The sequence below is a fragment of the Lytechinus variegatus genome, chromosome 1 (genome assembly GCF_018143015.1).
Source record: "Lytechinus variegatus isolate NC3 chromosome 1, Lvar_3.0, whole genome shotgun sequence".
Lineage (NCBI taxonomy): Eukaryota > Metazoa > Echinodermata > Echinoidea > Temnopleuroida > Toxopneustidae > Lytechinus > Lytechinus variegatus.
This window is the reverse complement of record NC_054740.1, coordinates 20,718,635-20,737,010: the sequence shown is the minus strand read 5'-3', so window position 1 is coordinate 20,737,010 and position 18,376 is coordinate 20,718,635.

Here is an 18,376-nt window from a genome sequence, read left to right as displayed (position 1 = left end):
TCTTTCCTTTTACAATAATGGTCTCACAGAGAATAATGGGGGGGGGGGAGATTTTTCAAAATTTTTAAGAAGGAAAATCTTGGAGTTTCTTTTTATTTTCCCATTGTATTAATTAGCTCCCATTATTGTTCATATATATATATATAAAAAAAACGTTTTTGCTCGTTTTGCAGCTTTTCGATTCAGACCTCATCCAACACTTTTGAATCCTGCTCTTTTCGTGATGTCATGATCTTAACGACCATGGTATCATTTTAAAGAGAATTAAATGATCTTTGAATGATGTAAAATATGCATTGTGTGAAATTGGGAGTTGGGAGAAATTAATGGACGAACACCGATATCCAAACTTTTTTTTGAGGGGTTTACCATACACTTCCCACAAACACATCAAACAGAGAAGCACAGTGAAGAAGTCTTGTATCAAATTATCTCAGTGAGGGTCTAATAAGTTAGTGAGGTAGCTGTAAATACAGTGGTATGTTCCCAGGTGTATCGTAGATATATTAAAAGGTAATTTGAAACATGACTTTCAAAATGAACACCATAATTTTTTTTTTCAATTTTATATTTTCCTCTCAGAACCAGATTTGAAACTGTGCATAAAATGATATTTTGTGTCATGTTTCATTTCTACTAAATTAATTCTGAAGGGTATAATGTGAGATGTGAGTACGTACTTGGCTGAGATGGATACATGGGGTCAAACATAGTCGTATAATCTCAAGACTACTTGTTACTTATCTCTGTTATTTTTGTGAGGGTTATAGCGAAAAGTAGTGTCTGAACAAAGATATCAAACTCATTTCCTGTAATTTTTTTTTACAACGAAGCAGAACATACCGTTAAATTATATCTGATTTCAGCTCTTGATAAGCATTTATATGTATATGATAATGTTGTTTATAGGAATATGGATAAGAAAAAGGATAAGAAACGTATGATCACTGTGACCACTATCTGCTAATCCTGTGGCATTATTATTGCACAGTACTTATACATGTATAAATATATTTTCAATTTCTTGAGGCTGATGAGCTTCCCAAGATTTATATTTTATCATGATAATTAAAACAACAAGGATAATCTCGTAGATTTTCAGACATACTTGTGATAACGTCGCAAAATGTGTGGAGTACATAATGGGTTATATATTTTAGATTGTAATTGCCATGAATACAAAGGAATTTGCAAATGGGAGGGTTTAACTTTTAATAGAACATTCAACCTGTGATCATGGTAATTGATATTTAAAGCATGGTCATATATTTTCCCTCATGTAGATCTGATAAGCTCAGTCTCCCTACTGCAAATTTAACTCTCCACGCCATGGCAGGTAAAGTTCAAACCAAACCCTAATCAAATTTGAAAATCAGACTTATGAAGCAACATGCCTGCAGCAACCGATCTAGATGAAGTTCAATATTACTCTTGATCATGTCACGTATTCCACATGAGATCCTTTCAATCTATTCTCTCTAGATCCTTGGAATGGGGGGCTTAATACGCAACATTGAACTTCATCGCATATCTTTGCATTCTTTTTCCGAGCTAAATTGACCAATTTGTCATTGTAATTGTGTCATTCCCACCTCAGGCGCTGACTATTGGAAGAGAACTCCTGGTTCCTGTTTTTTGTGTTGTTTTCTGATTGTTTTGTGTTTCCCGCGCGGAGGGATGTCGTCTGCACGCTGAATTCTCAGGTAAGTTCAAACGGAGACAAGTTCAAAAACATTATTGTAAATTGACCAATTTGTCACCAATTTGTCACATCCTAATGAAATATTTCAAATGAATCGTGATGGAATGGTTGAGAATGAACAATACTTTTAAAATATAAAAATCACAAGTCGGTGAAGGTTGCTGTCTGTGGGTGTTGAATAGTGTTTATATCGGGCAAGTTAGGTAATGTTTATTAATAGATATTCATTTTGTTTTATGAATTCTTGCCGAAATACCATTAATCCATTGGATCCTTGTGATAGCCAGATCGACCCCAGCCGTCATACGTGTATTCTGCCTCAATCTCCAACAGGTTAAACATTGCACTAAGTGGTGATTCGCAATTATCACTAAAACGTTATAAAAAGAAAAAGAATGGCGTTCACTAACACAGCTACTAGACCGCGGATGAATAAGAATCACTTTTTATTACTAGAGATTATGATATAGTTTAAAACTCAGTTTTAATACCAATGAAATGTTTCCTTCATTAAAAAAAATCAATTAGCCTAAGTTATGGTGGCGCCTAACATGTTAAAAAAATATAATAGTGCAAACAAAGTCATGAAATCACTATCGAATAAAAATTATTATTCTATCGATGAGATTTAAAGAAAATAAATTTAATCCTAAAAATATATGATAAAATCAACGACATTTTAATAAAATTTTCATTTCAACAGTTTTAAAGGGGAATCCAGCCTTGGCCATAAAATGTTGTGTTGGGAAGGAGAAAAATAAATTAAACAGAATGGTGAAAGTTTAAAAGAAATTGGACAAGCAACAAGAAAGTTATAGCTGCTTTAAAATTGAGATCACTAATACTATGTAGATCTCAAATTGGCAACTGGGTAAGTAAATTATGACAAGGGGCAAGGACAACTTTCCCATAGGCCATGTACTTTATTATCAGGGATTTGTGGTTTTCTCCTAAGTACCCATTCCCCTGGGGCGGTAATCTAAATATAACCCATGTAGTATATTGTTTTATGTCCTCATGAAAGAAAAATATAATTTGAAATAAAACTTTTGGGAAAAATGACATTTTAGCCATAATATGTATTGGAGTAAATGGAAGAGTAGTCCTTGCCTTACATCACTATGACATCCCATATGCGGCCAATTTGAAATCTCCATGGGTATAGTGATTACCAATATTTACAACTTTTAAAAATTCATATCTTTCGTTTTGTTTGTCCAATATTGTTCAAACTTTCACCTATCAACTTGTCTGATTTTTCTTTTCCTTATAAAAACAAGTTTTTATTTGGGTTGGATTCCCCTTTAATTCAAACATTTATTTAAAAAAAATATCAAGTTTGTAATGTAGCCGTTGGTGATGTAACGCGGATGTAACAAACACTCTTCTCGTCTAAATAGAAGAAAAGCTTAGTTGTGATAATAATGACATCAACATGTTCATTTCCAATCACTCTCACTTGCTGTAAAGGTCTCATCCAATGATTCAAGATCAAACCTTCAATGTGACTTTAACTCGACGGGTGTGACTTGATTTTTAAATTGGCCAATCCGTCATGATATTGACTTTCGATCAAGATTGGTTCATGTTTTCAAGACCTTAACAATGTTTCGTGTGATGTTGTTCTGCGTTGTTGTCAAGGTGAATTAGTGGATATGAAACTGAGGTTGAGCTAGATGGTAAATAAATTTTCAGTCGACAGGATCATTTTTCTTGATTGATTTGGTATAGTGGTGGTGGTATGGGTACCATCGTGTGATGGTCAATATATAGTGTTGATGAGGTTCACTGTAAAACATGAAGTGCTAATTTATCACTTACAGTGCTTGTATATAGTGACTGCACTACGAGTGCTGATTTTCTAGTTCAAATTTAAACTAAAAAATCAGCACTCGTAGTGCAGTCACTATACAAGCACTGTAAGTGCTAAATTAGCACTTCATTTTTTACAGTGTTGATGTTGTTGGTAGTGGCATGGTCCTAGAAAACATTGGTTCCGGGTGTGCTATTTCTGGGTTTGCTCCGTATGTTATACACCATAGGTAGCACCCTAGAAATCAGGTTGGTAAGCTGAAATGTAGAAATTAAAAAAAAATCTTCATTTTTAGAATTAAAACGTCTTAAAGAATAATTTTCTTCCAAAAATGTTACAAGCAAAAATATCTAAAACTGAAAAAGAATGATTTCACTAAAAAACCCATTTCCATTCTCAAGTTCCGATGGGGGGGGGGGGTGCACTTACCGCATAAACAACAGATACATCTGGAATGTTTCAGACAAATCTCAATTCTGATATAAATAAGATATTATAAGTAAAATTGTAAACAATAATTTCTTGAGTTAAACCATGGTATGCTATTCGTCAAGCCCTAAGAATGAAAATCCTCTTGTCCTGCAAAGATTAAATTCTTCTGCTTCGTTCCACCATCACACTCATGTCAGTTAGGATTGCATGAGTCAGACGAATTTGTAGTGTTTTTTTCGGAAGGGGGTGGGGGGCAGGATGGTCAGCTATTCATCCTTCTATTTCTGACAGATATTTCAGAGAACATTTCTTGATATATATTCGTTATTGTTGTTTCACAAGTTTTTTTTGTTGAGTATATGAAAAACTTACTTCCATAATAGAAAGGAAATTATTGTCTTCTATCTTATGGATCACCATGAAATGTCAAATATGGCATGTAGCAAGTAATATCAACTATATCACGGACAAACGGGGTAAAGCCCACCCCAGAAAAATGTTGATTTGAATAAATAGAGAAATATCAAACTAGCAAAACGCTTAAGATTTCATCAAAATCGGATGTAAAATAAGAAAGTTATGACACTTTATTTAAAGTTTTTGCTTATTTTTCACAAAACAGTGATATGCACAACTCAAATGAGAAAGTTGATGAAGTCCCTCACTCACTATTTTTTTTGTTTTTTATTGTTTGAATTAATCAATATTTCATTTTCATGACAATGAGGACAAACTTGACTGAATCATATAGTATTAAACAATGCTCATTCCACATATTCAGGGAAGAATTAATCGTTGTTTCACTTGACAAGGAGGAGAAAAATAAAATGTTCCCTATTTCTTATAATAAAATACAAAAGAAATAGTGGGTGGATGACGTCATCGATCTCCTCAATTACATACCCACCAGGATGTGCATATAACTATTTTGTGAAATTAAGCAAAACTTTAAAATGTCATAACTTTCTTATTTTACATCTGAAATTTTCAGAGTTATGTTTGTTGTATTTTTCTCATTTTATTCAAATCAACTTTTTGTTGGGATGGACTTGTCCTTTAATCATGTTATTTTGTTTGTTGCAACTTTGAAAAAGACCAGAGAAGAGAGAATAATCTTCCAATCCCGAGGCGCATTACCCCTTGATACCAGCTCGACCCCGCCCTTGCACCCCTGTCCGGTACCACTGCGATCCTCCCTGGTATAATGCTTTGAGCGATGAAGGTGAGAAGGTGGATCCGCATCGGGTTCCTATGAAAGTATCCAAATCCCTGTATTTAGTCTGCTTTTTATCATGGAGTTGCATTGTATACAGTACCAAAATTTGTAGGACCTCGAAGATGAAAAATAGAAAATTGTTTATTTGAAGGAAAATCATCATCGGTTTCGAGGGTAACACACAGACATACCAGAATCCCTTTCTCTGTATGTGTGTGTCTTAGCACAGCAAAAATCATGTCACAGTGTCTTTCAATCGCTCTCAATAAGGTCATAATTAAAGTTTTTCGATTAACATTTATACTTAAGACGCTGAACACGAAGGGATTGGAAATCATAATGGCTAAATCATTGATGGAATTGAATGATTAATTAATATTTAGACAGTAATGATGTCCCTATTATCATTTTTAGACAGATTAAAGGTTGGTATATCTCTTTTGCCTGATGAATAAGTAATCAAGCGAAAATAGTAACTTTACACTGTAAAAACTGTGGTGTTAAAACTGACACCAATTGGTGTTAATAGAGGACCACACCCTGATGTGTTAAAATTACACCCTAGAGATTGAACATAACACCAAAGAGTGTAAATGTAACAACCATAGGTGTTGCAATAACACCTACAGGTGTAAAACTAACACCAACAATTTAACACCGGTGTCAAATAACTGGTGTGGTCCTCGTGAGTGTACACCGGTTAACACTACAGTTTTGCTGTGTAAATTACAAGTCCTTTGATTAGATAAGAACAAAGCTTATGCAGAGAATGTACTACTTGATAGCGTCAGACGGTACCAGTTCAATGACGTCATCCTGATAGATCAGAATGATTAATCCCCTGAGTTCATTACCCCTACATGTTAATGACCGTCATCTTATCAAATCAATTCATCACCTCTCATTAAACCCACTGACATGTTTGATGTACTATGATGACTGGTCAGCCTCGTGTTTACATTCTCTTTACCATTCTAAGAAGTTTGTGGACATGAAGTCCGAAACATCTCCCTTTGTAACCCTTTTTTATGGTTTTTAATTCAAGCAAACAAGGCGAGAAATTCGTTAATCAAACTCCCCTGTTGTTTGATTATTTTGAACGATACGCGTCCAGTCTGAGGTCGCACGGACGACGCATTTGTCATCCAAGCATCTTGTTTGCACTTCGTGTCTTTGTAAAAGTAGGTAGAAACAACGAAGAAAACACATTTATTTCGGTAACGTTCCCGATTGGGTGTAAGAAGTGACCTTTTTGAACCGGTTTTCTTCAGAGAAAAGACCTCGAGCAAACAGTCCAACCACTTGTCCACATGTCTCTCCAAGCGAGACAATTCCATGTGTACTTAGTTCATGAATGGACTTAAAATGCCTGGTTCTGATGGACGTTTTCTGTCAAAACCCACATTTGAATCGAGTGTGTGGGACTGATGGTTGCAATATCACGAAATGTCAACCAAGCCGAGACGGAATATGGGTGTGAGTTTCAACAATGGAATTTCAATTATAGCCATAGTTTCTGTTTTTACCAGCCAGGGCCAAGATGAAGTAATTGGATACAGGATTTCATTCAGGAGGTCGTGAAATAATGAATGAGATTGTTTAGTGTTTGCAAGCTACTCCAGCTGCATATTTTAAACTAGAAGTCGAGGAGAACAGAATAATTTCACAGAACAAAAAAAAACACACACAGACGATAAATTAGATAATAAGTGAAATTTTTAACGTATATCTTATTAAGCTTTTGGTGTTTTACTCGTGAATAGGAGCATCTTCATTGAAATGAAAATTTCAATCAAACATGAACGTGTAAAAATAAAACCACTCGAAAATAGGTAAAAATAAGCAGAAGGTTGAGCAATATAAAATTGATACAAAGGTTTTTTTTCTTCAGTATAATTTCCAGAAGTATTTGTTATAGTTGGTCGTTATAGGTCCCACATGCCAAGATCAATCCATTATGTAGAACTCTCCGTTGGCTGCCCATAGCTTTCACCAGTTCATTACCAAGTGTGTCGCTGCATATCTCCTGCTTAGCATCGCATTTCCGACGAAACTGAATGAAATGGATGGTGGAAAATGAGGATGAGAGAGGGAGAGGGGGGTATAGGGAGTGGAGAAAGGGAGATAGAGGGGTGGGGGAGGGGAGTATCAAATACTAATAGGAAAATTACTGGAAGTGTCACGGTGTGTGGGTATGTGCGTGTGTGTAAGCCTTGTGTGTGCGTGTGTGCGTGTATGATAGAGAAAGAAAGAGAAAGGGTGGGAGGGGGAAGGTTGTTGTCAATATTAAATGGTAAAAAGCAGATGGAGATATGGATTACGGAGAGAAAGAGGAGTAAATGAAGAGAGAGGGGTGGGGCGGAGAGGGTGCAGGACATGACTGTATATACGAAAGGAAAGAGTGTAAAGACAGATGGAGATGGAAATAGAGAAAGAAAGGAAGAAAAGAGAAAAAAAAGTGAAAAAGAGAAACACCGAGAGGGGAGGGTACCAGAGGGCATGCACGATGTTTAGTAAATGCACCCATACATCTTATGACGAAAGCTCCATCCTGTACGATACATCAACATCACCTCACCACCTTACCCCCTTAATAAACCAAGACACGAACCCTTCTTTTAATCCATGTTACCCCCCTAACACGTGCCTAACCTCCCTTGAATATTATAATCTTCATTCTACATCACTCACTGATCTTAGTGTGGAAGTGTTGATACTTTCTTGGTTGTTTGATTTTCCTCAACTGATTCGTTTCTGTCTTGTCCGTGAAGAACAAAATTCTTGTAAAAAGATAATTATCTCTCTTGAAAGTGATCGATTGACTCTCATAATGCTACATCTGCTTCATATTTTTAGCCACTGGTACAAAAAATGAAACTTTTTTGACCCACGTTATAGGTATATGTTTCATAATGTAAACTCTCAGCCCTTTCTTTTCATCTTCTTTATAAAATATGCTCTAGATTTGTAACCGTTTTATTCAAAGTTTCTTTTTATACATTCGGTAAAAATATTCGTTGTGTTTAGTAAAAAAAAACGAAAAAGAAAATACTGATAATTAAAATTATTTTATATGATAAATCTGCCGTTTTTTTTACTTAAATTACATTTCCAAATGGACATATTCCCATAATTTGGTTATCCTTTGATTTGTAAATTATCATATTGATATTTAAGAGGAAAGCAGAGTAGACAAACCAATATGCTTGTTGTCGGATGGATTTCAATCAAATTACATGTAAAAATATATTCAAATGTCGTAGGTATATATGATCGATCGAAATGTACTTGAGGTGACTTTGATTCTTGATCTTGACAGCTTAGTCCAATACGAAATGAAATATTTTAGTGTTTGTGTTCTATCCATCCATGCTGAACTCGACAAACTTGGTAGTATATATCAGTTTTCCTTCCACAAGCTATTCATTACGTAGCCTTGGACTCGTTGTTCACTCTGATACAGTCTAAGATGGATTTCATTTTACAAAGCTATCACGTATCAGCCATTATACATAACACATTTAGGAAGTAAATAAGAAACATCCAGACGAAAAAATAAAAGCAAAGGTAGACTAATCTCTCATCTCAGCACTAACCATTCACACAGCGACTTCAAGATGGCTAAGCGGTAAAAACAGTTCACTTTGTTAAAATCTCAACACATGACATTAGTTTGTATACAAAATGAAAGACAGCTCTTTCTAAGTTTCTTACCAAACCAAACCAGAGATTTGTGATTAAAGACAACTCCAAAAATAAAACGTAACTTGAATTTTAACCAATCAGATGGGCGCATTTGTAACTTGTGTTTGATTTTTTTGAAGTTACGTTCAAATGCAACTCTTTGTAAAACACGCCCCTCATGCATTCGATGGTCATACACAAAAATGCATTGCAGTGAAAGGTCACGTGACCCCGTGATAGTGTGAACTAGTTCAACACCTGTACCCTTGGCATTGACCTTTGACCTCGTCTTCATCCTGTGTGATGTACCCCTGCCCGTCCACTTCCTATTTGTTGATGCCTGGTAATCAGAGCAGTATTCAAGAAGTTCTTGGACTTATGCTATATACGGTCACACCAACACAACCGACTCCAAACCCGACCGATGGTATGTCATTAATAGCTTAGATCGGTCTGGAGTCGGTTTCACTGATGTCACTGTAGCAACTAATTTATCCACCGATGAAATTACTTATATATGTGTCTTCGCCCCTCCTCTTTGGCCTCCGTATCAGTCATATCAATCGCATTCCCCTCCTTCTTTGCGTTTCTTCCTCGTTATTTTACATTCTATCTTAATTTCATCTTGTTTTTAATGTCTTCGTAATGTTAAACTAATATTTAATTAAGATTTATTATGTTTATGAGAATTAAATCGTGATTGTGATGGTGCACAGCAAGAACTGCGGTGTTAACCGGTGTACTTAGAGGACCACACCAGTTAGTTTTACACCAGTGTTAAATTGGTGGTGTTAGTTTTACACCTATAGGTGTTATTGCAACACCTATGGTTGCTACATTTACACTCTTTGGTGTTATGTTCAATCTCTAGGGTGTTATTTTAACACCTCAGGTTGTGGTCCTCTATTAACACCAATTGGTGACAGTTTTAACACCACAGTTTTTACAGTGTTAAGTAAACCGAATGGAAAACTTAAATCTGTTCTACGCATTAATTGGTTTAGATCATTCTCATGATTCCCTAAGACAGGAGTTTTCTGGATGGAACAAATAGGCATTTTATAGCTGGATACCACTTGAAAACGGTTGTTTGTTTGACTGTAGTAGGAAACCATGCCATAAATCTAACAAAATAATGAAGTCAGTGGTAGAAAATGTAGATGTGGTTCTTATTTTAATGATAATGTTCTGGTGATGCGATTATTCACTATTACTCAACAATCTACCCCCCCCCCCCAAAAAAATAGCGATGATCATGTGATTCTTGTAATTTTCTATGAAAAAAAAATGACGATTGTAGGCCTATAATCATTCAACGTATGCAAAAATTTAATATCAACACCATTTTTTAATAAACTAGAAATAGACTTACATGTACTAACTATTCAGTCTTCAGTGAAAAGGGGCTTTGAAATAGGTCATCGACTCATCGCCGCTTCAAAAGCTCAAAATCAGAATTGAATAAAATTAAATAATTCCTATAGATGTATTTTTGCATCAAATATGATTATAGAATGCAACTTATAGGTGACCTGCGATGAACCGAAGTCAAGAATCTCAATTATAACTTATATTGATTTAATTTATGCGCAATAGAAGTGCAGTTTACCTTAATACTGTATCTTCTACGAGTTCATTAACAGGTCTGTGGTTTAACACAATATCTGTAAGGTATAAAGGACAATGCTTTGATATGGACTGTTGAATACAAGCGTACAGCCGCCATTTTTAATTCTCTTTGTAATAAGACGCTGACTCTATTTTCGGGTCTTTAAACTTCGCTTAAGGGTAAATTCTGCGAAAATGTACGAAAAAAGCAATCTATCCCTGACATCTCTTGACGATTTGACAATTGAATATTTCCAGCTATAGATGAGGTGGCCATGGGCGTGAAAGGTGGCAATCTTAACCCCGGGTAATAGTCTTTAATATCGCCTTCTTTTCTTTCGGAGCGTACAATAGTTCGGAAACGCTTGGGCTCGTTATTATGGCGGAAAGATTCAATATTGATAAAAGTTTGTCGAGATGAATTGTGTTTTTATATGAGAAATTGAGAGGTAATATGAATTATTAAGTTGTGTCGCGAGTCGACCTCCCGAGGAAATAACCGATTTGGTTTGGATATCAATTTTTAAGGAAAAAAATCCTGTAGATTATAATTGTTGTCACTAGTATTATCTGATATATGAGGTCATATTTATTTGTGATGGCATGAACTAGAAAATGAATTTGGTGTAAAACCTTTACAATTGAAATTTGTTGGTCATATGCATGCCTTTATATTACATCTTTAGTTAGATTTGTATTTTCAGGTGGGTTTATATAAAGGAAGCTGACAAGTTATTAATGATAATAATTCATACATTCATCCAGCTTTAATGGATATTGTTGAAAAAGAGAAAATGAATTAAATATTGAATGATATCATAATTTCAGCATTTCAAAGCATTAATAGCAACAATCATCAAAGCCGCTCAGATAAAAATAGTGCCCATCAGCTACTTTGTAAAATAAAGCCCAAGAGCATGAAGAGATGATAAATATTGGGATGTCTATTTCAACCGAAGGATGTAGGTTGAATAGCGTATATTCGAATAAAAAAATAGAAAATTTTGTTGACCATACTCTTGTTTTCATGGTATGAGTGATTTAATGTTTTGAATGGATTTATATTGCAATCTTCCCGGATTTATAAATTCTCAATTCAGAAATTTGAAATCAATAATGCATGCATTTCAAGAAGTAATGCGGTCGTCTTTTATTCGTTTTCTTTCTCCTAAGCTGATATCCAGAAATTGTCCCATGAAATACGTCAGAGGAAGAAAATCCCCAGCAAATAAACAATTTGATTCAGATGATATATTTTCCTGGAGATAACAGTGGAAATCAATTTTGGCAATGAAAACAACTGGGTCACTAATTATAAATCGAAGATTTGTTTATATCTAGGAAAACAAAGAAATGAAGATAGGATTTCATCTGATACAGTGTGTTGTTAAAGTGCTACTGGCATTGACCGGGAGGAAAGACATAGGGTGTAGAGGGGAGGAGCATGAAGGATCGGAAAGGAAGGAGGGGAAATATAGAGGAAGAGAGGGTGAGAGGGAGAAAGATAGAAAGAGAGGGAGAGAGAGAGAGAGAGAGAGAGAGAGAGGTGGGGAGTATCGCCCTCAAATAACATCATAAAGAAAGCAATAAGTTGTTGTAATAATTTTCCAAAGATGACATCAACATTCACCAAATAAAAGTCATTCTTATTTCGCTGCCCAAGTCCTATTGGTTTATTCTATATAGCCTTCGTTTCCATAATCAATAGAAACGAACATGATTAGATTTTTAGAACGACATAAGATATCAAATATTGTTGCCCATGGACAGCTTTGTTTTTGGTTTCATGTATATGTTAAACTGTTTTCCACTTTCAATGATAACTTTGCAACGAGTAGCTAGAAAATTAAATTTAATTGAAGCAAAATAATATCAATGTATTCGGACTGATCTGAACAGAAATAATTTCAAACCTACAACTCTCTAAACTCTATCAAGTCTCACTATGCCCACCCTTAAACATGTTAAATGAAAGGAAACGTCTGACAAGGATAGGTTATGAGCTTGTGTCGAGTGATCAAAGTATAAACTATCTAAAGCCTATATTGAGCTACCCTATGATTGGAAACCTATCTATCGATGAAATTCTAGGATCGAAGTTATGACGGGATACCTCACGCAATGAGGGCAGGGTCGGGTTAGATGTGAATTGTACACTTGAACTCTTTGAGCTCAGGCAGTTGTGAATGTAAGTGACCAATGACGTAACGATAGCAACAGCGATGTGACCAAAATGGAAAAGAAAATAACACACTTATTTTCCACATCGAAGTTCAAGAATTGTTTTTTTTTTAATGTTGTTTACTTCTATAACATTGTAGTTCATTGGTGGTTGATTTTCCCAATATTTATTGTCAGTTTGGAGACCACGTTTCATTGTTAGCACAGGACTGTGATAATAGATTACAAAAGAAGGCCTTTGAGGTCTTCAAGCAGTTTTATTTCAATATACCAAGATGTACTTTGTAAAAGATATTGGGTAAAATTTTAACCAACACGAGGCTAATTATGTGTCCAACCAACATGACCAAGTTTGGGCAGTATTTTACTCAATGCATGAAGCATAATGTCCAGTAAGGTTAAAAAATGAGTAACAATCACTTTAGAATAATAATAATAATGGTGGCTACTTATATAGCGCACAGGTCCACCTTTCGGTGCTCATGGCGCTTTAAAAAGGCACTGCTATTATTATTACCCGGCTAAGCTAGGCAACCGATTAAGGCGCACACAGATTTTTGAGGAAGTATTTCCTGCCGGTCCCCATTTACATCACCTGGGTCGAGTGCAGCACACAGTGGATGAATTTCTTGCTGAAGGAAATTACGTCATGGCTGGGATTTGAACCCACGACCCTCTGTTTCAAAGTCCGGAGACTAATCCACTGGGCCACAACGCTCCCATTACTTTAGAATGGGCAACATTAATCACACTGGATAAATAAAAATGCGCCAAAGAAATGCCCAATGTTGGAGAATTTATACCCAATATTTATATATATATATAAGCAATACCGTAATGTATTCACACTGTGAACAAAGTGTTCACCTTTTTCATCATCATAAATGCAATGTTTCTAAACTGTGAGCAACATTCGATCACTATCAACTTGGTAGAAAAATATATACGAATATCGTCGTGCATCAATGGTTAGTATTGACACAGTGTGATAACACAGTGTAGACAATAATGATGTAGATGTATTTACAAATTGAACATCATCTTTCGTGATCGTAAAGCATTATCTGACGTAATTTTACAACTCCTCCCTGGTTCGATGTAGAACAGCTAGAATCCATTATCTAAATTTGATTTTACATTTAGAGTGAGATTGATGCGGTGCTTTAAATACGAAATTAAATCGTTTGCCAAGTGAGATGGGGAGATTTTGGAAGATGTAGGGAGCAGAGCCAAGGATCATGATTGCTTATTTATATGAGGTTTGAAAGAAAATCTCCATTCAGCAGTCTACCAACAGATCCAACAAGACCCTGTTTACATCAAATCATTAAGCTGGGGGATGAAAACGGATTTATGATATCCTTTTGAAAGTTGCATAGGCTTTTTACCTAATATTTTAATGCATTTTAATTTTTAATCAAAATACCTTTAACGCAAACACCCACCATCTTCCAAAGAACTTGAGATTTAAGTAACATTTTACTTTCAGTTGCTTTATAAAACTTTTGCAGGTGTTTTCAATTGTGAAATCAGCGTTCTTTTTCAACAAGAAGTCGTGCTATTGTTGGCTACAATCTATTCGATTGAAAAATTTACTACAAGTTTACTATAATCGGATCTCTTTTGCTGAATTTGCGATTTCTTTTTCATGTTTTTAGTGCTGTTCGACTAACGACATGTAGTTACGTTTTTTAACCCTGTATAGTGTGAGTGTCTATAAAGGACCCTATTTGAAATTTTATACATATATTAAAGAGAATTATTTCTATTTTCTTTTATTCATCTCTATTTTGACCACAATTAAAGAGCATGCACTGGAGCAAGCAACCCGAGAAAGAGGTGTAAGAGTTCGGATATGAAAAGGGCATCAATATTTTCATTCCAGACAGAAATGTCGGACATTTCTTAATATAAATCTATAAAGTGACCTCCGGGAGTCCATCCTCTCTCTTGAAATCCTTCGTTTATATCTGACTGATCCCCCTTGCTAGCTGTCTTGTGTCGTCATGACGAGTACTGACGCCGATCCGTATACCGCGCGCGTTCACTGCGGTATGTCACGATGACAAGGTGGGACTAAGGGGCAATGACTGGCAGGGATTACCGGTCACATGTACCTGGACAGCTTTATTAGATTGAAAGAAAGCAGGTACCGATGCAGTTGTCTGATTGTCAGCTGTGAACTAAACACCTGACAGGAGCAGACGGTGATCAAGATATGCTATCAAACGTGCAAGTCGAATATACAATCAAAATGTTTAGAAATCTACAGTTTGCATGCCTAAAGTTGGTTTTGTTGAACAAAATATTTTTTTATATTAAACTTACTCAAGATACATTTGAAACAGTATCATACTTATATATACATACTATAACCAGCATTTACCGATTTGTTTTAGGCAAGGTCGGTCGGGACTAAAGCCGTAGTTTAACCAGTGGCGCCATTTCCCTGGCACTGCATCTTGTCCATGCCACTTTGATTGATAGCAGATGATTCGTAAACTTAGACTATATGATAGACTCAAAATTTTGACCGCTATGCATGGGTAATGATCGTACTTCAGCTTTACACAACTTTAAATGCTGCTCAAGCCTTGATGACAATTCGTTTTCTGTTGGTTTTATAGCTAAAGTATACATAGACCTATGGATTTATCTTTTAAATAATTAAGACTTGCAGCATGAGACTTATAATTCCTTTGGCGCCTCCAATTCGTACAACTAAACAAAATTTAATCAAAACTTAATAAATGGTTCATTTATCTGTATGTCCAAAGAGGTTTAATACCAGTATCTTTGACCATGTTGACAGGCGACATGTCAAACAAAATAACTCTTCGGTCAACTTACGCTGCGAAGAAATTGGGAAATTAGCCCCTACCCTTTCTTTATAAGATTAATAACTTTGGCCTCCCTTATATCAATGAACCCCTTTAAGAGCTCTTCTAGCTAATTGTTTGTGAAATCGTCCCAACAAATTTACATCTACTTATAATTGAAAGGTGTGTACCTGGTGACAAAAGATGGTCAGTAAGAATAGGGAGCAGCTTGTCAGTCAAGGCCAAAGTCTGTCATATATAGACACAGCAAAGTATCCTTAGCAAACGAGACGACAAAACGAGGTTACCTCTTTTTGACCCAGGTGAAGAGTGAAAATGCCTAATGTATTCCAGGGCAAACATGAGGTTCTTAAGCTGAGCAAACTCCCCTTAGTCCCACGTGTTTGTATTCATTGGAACCATCTTGCAGCATTGTCCGTTCAAGTGCGCATGTAAAGAGATGCATTAGACCAATGTTTTCACACTGCTTTATGCCATCAGAGATTGACTCATTGACTCTACAAGAAACAAGAGATCTTAAGAAGAAACTCTTGACTTAATGACCGATTGTACCATAACCAGCTGTTTACAAACAAACATAATTTGAAAGACAATACGTACACGTGAAATTTTCGTTTAAAACCTCAAAATAATTTTACTCATCAAAACACTTGAGCCGATCTTTGCAGGAGAGCTCCTTTGCGGGAGTCCGTGGACACTTAATGTATTCCTTAAGTATCGTCCCTTAGCTTTCCAAACACTCGTCAAATGCTAAAATGTTTCATATCACTTCGTTTGGCGCCTGAATAACTTGTATTTGTTTGATAGATACAATTAAAGGCAATTCATTTTGAATTGACGCCGAATCTACTACGAAATATTTACTTCATCTATTAAGATCAATTACCATTAAGATTACGCACACGAGTGTATAGTATTTCAGTTACGTGTACACTCTAAAAACAAATAAGTAAAAAATGACTAGGTAATACGGTCAGCTGGGTGCAACTGTTATTCTAGTCATATTTGACTATTTTCTAGTCATATTTTACTAGAACAGAGTTATTTCTGACTAGAATATGTGTCAGAAATGTGAATATCAGCGATTGCCATATCAGTTGCTCCCAGCTGACTACTGGTCTAGTCAATTTGACTGATTTGTTTTAAGAGTGTAATATCAATTCTCAATTTGATGTTTTACCGAGTTAATACCTCATAAATAAAATGTAACATGGTACATGTTCATATTTATGATATATTCCTCTTTCTTTATTATAAGACAACGGGACATGTGCCGTAGTTTTAACTACATGTACTAACATTTCGACACTGGTTGGGCACAGGTAATACTATTATTGTTTGGAGGCACTGAGTGTATCAAAATCTTTATTTGAAATAATTGAGACATATTGATCGTCTCAGTCAAATTGATTGAAAACAGTCAAGTCGAAGGAACATTCGAGTGAACAAAAATCTGAATCATTGAAAGTTTCAAAATCAATTCCAAGCTTTTATTCAGATATTGAATTTCTCCGTCAAGTTATTTGTCAATTGGAGAGTAACCGAAGTTTACAAAGATTAGACCATATATGACCTTGATCGATTGTTTTGTTTGTCAGATGTTAGATTGTTTTTCGTCTTCAGCATGACATCACCCGTTATTTTAAACTGCTTAACCTGATCAAAGAAGATGTTAAATAATGATTTAACAAAGATTTTTTTTTCAAAAGGCTGCTTGGTCATTCATGATGTTTGCATTTTTTAATTTATAATTTATGACCCCCTTTTTGCGTTTTCTACACAGCAAAAACTGTGGTGTTAACCGGTGTACATAGAGGACCACACCAGTTATTTTACACCGGTGTTAAATTGGTGGTGTTAGTTTTACACCTATAGGTGTTATTACAACACCTTTTGTTGTTACATTTACACTCTTTGGTGTTATATTTAATCTCTAGGGTGTAATTTTAACACCTCAGGGTGTGGTCCTCTATTAACACCAATTGGCGTCAGTTTTAACACCGCAGTTTTTACAGTGTAGTTTCTTTCCTTTTTTTCCGAGGCACTTTATATATGAAAAGGCACTTAAAATGAAATGTATTATTACCATTACATTGGAATACAATTGGGGTTGCATTTTGTTCAAAATGATAAGTTTCACCAACGTAATGGTTTGTAGACAAACAAAAGAAATATACTTCTTTGTCGCAAACTATCGCTCCAATCGAAATGTTTAAATGCTTCAAGACTTATCATAATTCATGCAATATTTTTCTTGGCAATTTTATTCTTCCATGTTGGAAGTAAAACATGGATAATAAGAACTAAAATATATCGATTCACCATTATCATTTAATGAATCAAATGTTTATTAGAAACAGCCCTTCGTAATACTTAAACTTTAAGTTGACTCATTGTTTGCCATGATCTTGACTCTTGTAGACGTTTATCGGGGTAAATCTGTTTAATCCCATCCATTAAACTTATTTTATGAACATTAACATGTTTAGTCACAGCCATCAAGATTTCCAGAGAACATCTTATTAAACTTTGTTCTTTCAGTGATGTTTGTTTTGGTCCAAATTGGCCGAGTGTCCGAAATGGATCAATATCTTACTTTGTAAGATGCACCTTTTTACCCCTGTCGCCGAAAGCCGGGACACTTCAACCGGACCATTCACACCTCATAGGTGACAAAAGACCTCCAGGAACAAGGAGGGACATAAAATTGTAACAAAAGGGATTTCCGAGATAGCTGTAAAAATACAGATGATTTGAAGAACCGACAAAGTTGGTGTGATTTTCTTTGTATAGATGGTGTGGAATTGAACTTGTTCAGGGTTAATTGTTTAGATCGTCGTTAATTGCGGATTAAGACCGTTTAATAGTTTTTGCTATTTATCCCACCCGCCTGGGTTTGA